At 40.6% G+C, this 6,099-nt stretch overlaps 1 protein-coding gene across 3 annotated transcripts in view; it reads right to left on the reverse strand.

The window, feature by feature from the left end:
• Window positions 1–6,091, reverse strand: part of LOC121915203 — a 34,230-nt gene extending 28,139 nt beyond the window's left edge. Inside the window, exons 1-2 of one of the 3 annotated variants that reach the window (XM_042439194.1) lie at window positions 5,078–6,091; window positions 2,477–2,972 (exon numbers count right to left, since the gene is read on the reverse strand). The gene's annotated coding sequence lies outside the window, so the exon portion shown is untranslated. Of the gene's footprint in view, window positions 1–1,824; window positions 1,849–2,476; window positions 3,645–5,077 lie in introns of those variants that run through there. The other 2 variants (XM_042439195.1, XM_042439199.1) reach the window with 2 other exon arrangements.
• Between the last annotated feature and the right edge of the window lie 8 nt (window positions 6,092–6,099).

Below are 6,099 nucleotides of genomic sequence, written 5' to 3' on the forward strand. Positions count from 1 at the left end.
TAAAACCCAGTGGCTTGAAGTGTGCTCAAAAGTGTGCTTTGGTTATAGGGGTCTGGGTGCGAATTACCACAGACACCCAATATTGTATTTAAACATTAAATTAGAAAGTTCAGTAGGCGTTGATGTCAGTAAAGTGATCTCTGAGGTATTCATACCAGGGTATTTGTAGGAGATTACTTGGGAGCTGAACATGCTAGAGTGTGATTTTAAGACTAGTCTCTGAGGTGATTGTAGGAGACTAGTTGGCAGAGAGAAAAACCAACAGTAAAAGTTTTGGCCTTTGAGTCAGGATAGTAATCTCTGAGGTAACAGCAAAAAGGTAATTTGTAGGAGATTACTTAGAATCTGACCACGCCAGAAATTAACTAGTCTCTGAGGTAAACATATTGGGTATTGGTAAGAGACTAGTAGCGTGGACCCTTGTTATACTCTGGGGTTGGTTCCAAGATCCCCCGTGGATCACAAAATCTGTGGATGCTCAAGTCCCATTAAATATAATGACATAACAAAATGGTGTCCCTTATAAAAAAATGGAGAATTGAGGCTTGATATTTGAAGTTTATACTTTTTTAAATATTTTCAAACTGTGGATGCTTGAAGCCATGTTTTTAAAAAATCCATGTATAAGAAGAGTCAACTGTACACAAGAAAAAAAACGACTCTGAGTGATTCCTGAAGTAACAGTCTGGGGGAAATGTAAGGAATCCCTATTCTAAAATCAAGGCACAAGTGTTGTCTTTAAAATTAATAAAAATCTGACATTTTAAAAGGCCTCCAGGGGCTGAAATGGAGGAGGAAGAGGTTAGGGAAGAAATGGTGGCTAGTACTGACACGGCCATTTCTAAACTTCAAGAACGTTTAGAGGTTTGGGAAATAAAAGAAAGAATAGAAATGGCCAGACTTGAAAAAGAAAAGTAAATTGAAATGGCCAAAATAAAAGAACAAGAAATTGAAAAAGAAAAAAAAAAAGAGAGAAAGAAATGGATTATCAACTTCGAATGGCGAGTTTAGATTAGGGAATCCCTCAAACCCAGATGATGGCTGAGGTAACCAGAATACCTCAAACTGACACCAAACGATTTCGCAGATATTATAAAGGGACAATATTGAATATTTCTTTACCAACTTTGAAAGAACATGTGAAGGACTAAAAATAAAGATAGGATGAGTTATGGTCTCAGATTTGTGGGGGACTAACTGAAATCTATGTGGACATGAGGCCAGATGAGGCTCAAAGCAATGAGCTATTTATAGAAATGGTAAAACAAAGATTTGGCTTAACTCCAGAACATCATAGAAGGGAATTTGGCAAAATAAAGAAGAAACCAGGAGAAACCTATTCTCAACTGCCATGTAGGCTAGATTAATTATCTTAAGAACTGGTTAGATGGCCCAAAAAACCCACAGAAATCCAAGCCAGACAAATAGGTCACTTAAAAATAAATTGTCCAAGACTTTATCCTAAAAACTCAAAGTCACTTATCAAGTCAGTATATTATACAACAAGTTAGTCAGTCAGGAAAAGAATGTTGCCAGAGAGAAAACACAGAGGCTGCAGCGGCTGCCATGGAAGTGACAGTTGGGACAGTAACTGACATTAAAAAAGAGTCCTCTCCAAAGCAGTGCTAAATTATAACCTCCTTGGCCTGAGGAAATAAATTCTGAGGTTTCGTGACTCTGGGTCTGAAGTGTGTAACTAAGAAATACAACGATAACCAATTTTGAACCAGATTTATTTATTCCATCCTGTTGTATAATAAACCTTTATTTTTATTTCAAACATCACTTGGCTCAAGGCGATTTTAAAACATCAACTCTACCTACACTTTAAAATCTTTGGTGTTCAGGGTGAAGGCGGGCAGGAAATGGAGTGGGGTGCCTCACATATATTTTGGTGCATGTACATCACATAAATTGCTGGCAGCACCGGGATTCATAAAACCCAGTGGCTTGAAGTGTGCTCAAAAGTGTGCTTTGGTTATAGGGGTCTGGGTGCGAATTACCACAGACACCCAATATTGTATTTAAACATTAAATTAGAAAGTTCAGTAGGCGTTGATGTCAGTAAAGTGATCTCTGAGGTATTCATACCAGGGTATTTGTAGGAGATTACTTGGGAGCTGAACATGCTAGAGTGTGATTTTAAGACTAGTCTCTGAGGTGATTGTAGGAGACTAGTTGGCAGAGAGAAAAACCAACAGTAAAAGTTTTGGCCTTTGAGTCAGGATAGTAATCTCTGAGGTAACAGCAAAAAGGTAATTTGTAGGAGATTACTTAGAATCTGACCACACCAGAAATTAACTAGTCTCTGAGGTAAACGTGTATTGGGTATTGGTAAGAGACTAGTAGCGTGGACCCTTGTTATACTCTGGGGTTGGTTCCAAGATCCCCTGTGGATCACAAAATCCATGGATGCTCATGTCCCATTAAATATAATGACATAACAAAAAGGTGTCCCTATCGAGTCTTTCTTTACCAACTTTGACAATCCAGGAATCTGACAGGAAAGGTTTTGGGGCAAGAGAGTATGGCCATAGCTGCCAGGGGTCTTGTGACTTTGGTGAATAGTGCATCAGGCACTATTTCGTTTTCAATCTGGTGTTTCCACTCTGCCTCCAGTCTATCCCCCTCTTGGATACTGTTTGGATTCAAAACACATATTAATGCAGAATTACCATTTCCCATAAAATGCACATCGTTTCTCTGCACACAAAAAGAAACACATACACACACATTGTTTAAACAATTTATTGTTTGCGTGGACTTTTTTTGCATAGAGAAACCATGCTTATTTCTGCACAGGATAATTCCTGCAAAATGTTAGGAATCCTTGCCAGGAGTCTGTTCTCTGAAAGCATTGGGAAAGAAATGGGGACAAATATTTCTTCCATTGCTTGACTTGAGAAAAGCACATACATTTTGAGAGGAGGAGATGGTGACGATGATGAAGGTGTATTTCTTACCCACTCTCCCTACGGAGCAAGGAAACGGCGACAGATTAAACACACGGCATCAGCTAAAAGAGCATATCAAACCAATAATTTTTAAAAATCAGTCAATGCAGATGTTAAAATTCATAATTTAAAAATCATATGGAGAAGGCTTTCTGGGGAAATGAATCTGGTCTTCCCTGCTCATTCCACAATCTGCCAGCAGCCAAAGAAAACACCTTCAGGGCAAGAGCTGTCAGCCTAGTTTTGGCCGACTGGAATAAATGTTTATACGTGAGAAGATGATCCTATAGGTAACCTGGGCCCAACTCACATTTATAGGGAACCACTAACGCTTTGCACTTTGCCCAGAAACCAACTGGCAGCCAGTGGAGTCACTTTAATATTGGCATAATAGGCTTGCGTCTATTTGTGGCACTGTTCAAGAGAGGAAAAAGCCCCATCAAGAAACCAGTTGAAATCCCATCATCTATGATTACAGTATATTATTCCAGGGTTTTTCTGTTCTCAGGCAGACTGGCTCTGGAAGACCAAGGGAAGAAGAAGCACCTGAATCCCAATGGGTAGAATGGCCATAGGTTTCTATTCTTCCCGTCTCAATTATGTTCCCAAGTCCCAGAATCAGAGGACTGGGAAGAGACACCTCTTGTCCTTAGGGTGACCCAGAACTCTTTATGTAGGAATAATAATAATAATAATAATAATAATAATAATAATAATAATTTGTATTTATATACTGTCTTTCCAAAGATCAAGGTGGTTTACAAAATTGCTACAGCAAATCCATAGAATATAATAAAATACAATGCAACAATACAATAATAAAGCCAATACACATATAAAATACAACTCTAATGCAATACAATACAATATAAATAATTCCCTCCCCCCCTTTCCATTTATAACCGAATATCTAACTATATAACAAAGAAAAGATATAAACTAAATCGTAAAAGTGATGTGTGGTAGGGATGCTTCCAGACCTGTGTGGATGCACTTCTCTACATTACCATGATTGCTCTGAAGATGGGGGTTGTATGATGAACCTTTAGTAAAACAGTGTTCTCTCTATCTCAGTTGCTGAGGAAGACAAGATGGAAAATACAACTGCCCTGGTTTCATGGTGGCAGACTTTCCCGTGGCAACTGGCATGGCCACTGAGTCACTGGGCCAGGTTTAAACTGGCCTGGGACCAGATGACCGGGGTGTCTCCCTCTCTATAATGTCGCTTCTCTCCCTCCTCCTAGCAACAAGTCTGGTGTTCTTTCCCAGCGCTGGCGCAGGTGCTCCATCTCTCCCCGGTGTGGCAGCGGACTTCAGGCGCTGGCGTTGGGAGGCCTCGGTGCTGGCGCTGGTCTTCTGGGCCATTTGGGGATGCAGCCAGCAAGCTGGCTTTGAAGGGAGCTGCTCTCTCCTCTCCCCTATGCTGCTCTGATAGCTTATTCACCCATCCAAGTACTAACCACGCCCGACCCTGCTTAGCTTCCGACATCACACCAGATCAGCCATTTTCAGGATGGTGTGGACATAGGCTCTGACAGAGACATGAACTGTAATATTTACAGTGGATCCTTGTTATACGCTGGGGTTTGGTTCCAAGATCCCCCTTTGGTGGATAACAAAATCTGTGTATGCTCAAGTCCCATTAAGTATAATGACACAGCAAAATGGTGTCCCTAATAAAAAATGGAACATCAAGGTAAATGTATACTTTTTTGGAACATTTTCAAACTGTGGATGCTTGAATCCGTGTATAAAAATCCGTGTATAGAAGGGCCGACTGTATTTATCAGTCAGACTTCTCTTGTTATATTGAGTTTCTCTTCTTTAAAAGATGGGTTGAACACATACATCAGTGGGTGCAAAATAACTTATTATTATTATTATTGTTATTAACCTTTATTTATAAAGCGCTGTAAATTTACAATCTTTTAGTTAGACGGTTCCCTGCCCTCAGGCTTACACAAAAGGAGAAGGGAGTGGTGGTGGGGAAGGGGATCAGGTCCCCAAAAAACCCCATCCCCCCAAACCCTCCGTTCTTTCTATTAATGAAGATGTTATTTTGCACAATGTTGACACAGTGGATGTAAGTGTTACCATGTTCCTGAAAAACATGAAATGAATACCTTTTCTAGGGCAGCAATGTCCTCTTTGGAAAGACCCAGGCCTTTCAGTCTCATCAGATGATATATTGGGGGAAACCTCTGAATGATGACAATTGTTTGGTTTCTTGGGGTCAATCAGGAAATCTTGCGTTGGATGAGTCTCCCATCTACTGCTTATCAAAGGAAAGTTATACTGGGATTGGAGACATCTATTACATTCCCTTGCTTTCTCACACGTGGAAAATTCACCCTTCTATGCTGCTCTGACGCTTCACATTTTTGGAGTGGGTGGGAATCTGGGCATGCGGAATGATTTCTGGAAGCCAACATTTTGGCCTGAAAGTGACTTGATGTTTCTTGAGGGAAGGAAAAAAGCTTTTCTGTTTCCTCACTTCTTCCGATGTTCTCTTCATGATGCCTCTCTTTGCGTCTTTTCTCTCCAGTCATCCCTTTTTTCTCTCATCTCACACAATAACGGGGGATGGCAGTATTTTGTGGTTTGCTAGAATCAATTAGATAGTGTTGCATTGGATGAGTCTCCCATCTACTGTTGTTTTATATTACAATTTATTTTGGCGCCATGGGTTCCTTCTTTAGGAGCCGTTCCTGTGTGAGAGCTGTGATGTGCACGGTGTGTAATCCCAATCTTCATTGGATTTATAGCAAAATCATCTATCATAACTTCCCTTTTATGCCATGGCAAGGCTGTTACAATCTATGTCACAATACTGTGCCTGAGCATTGATAGGAGGACATTCTTCTCTCTCCTTTTTGGTCTTTTCCTTAGCTTTGGCTGGTGAGGGTGTCATAATCTTTGGCAGAAATGTATTTCTTACTTGATCTTGGGCCTTGATTGGGGCAAAATTGGGGCCTCTTCCTTTCCTTCATTGCTTGTGCTATTCACTGAAGCTTCTTCTGATGTTTGGGTCTTCTGATGAGCAAGTCACACACTCCTGGCCTCATCCCTCCCTACTCCACCCCAGAGGCCCTGCTCCAAGTTGTTGTTCTATGAAAAGTATGCTGTGCACGCGCACAGGTTTGAA

This window comes from Sceloporus undulatus, chromosome 9 (genome assembly GCF_019175285.1).
Source record: "Sceloporus undulatus isolate JIND9_A2432 ecotype Alabama chromosome 9, SceUnd_v1.1, whole genome shotgun sequence".
Taxonomy (NCBI): domain Eukaryota; kingdom Metazoa; phylum Chordata; class Lepidosauria; order Squamata; family Phrynosomatidae; genus Sceloporus; species Sceloporus undulatus.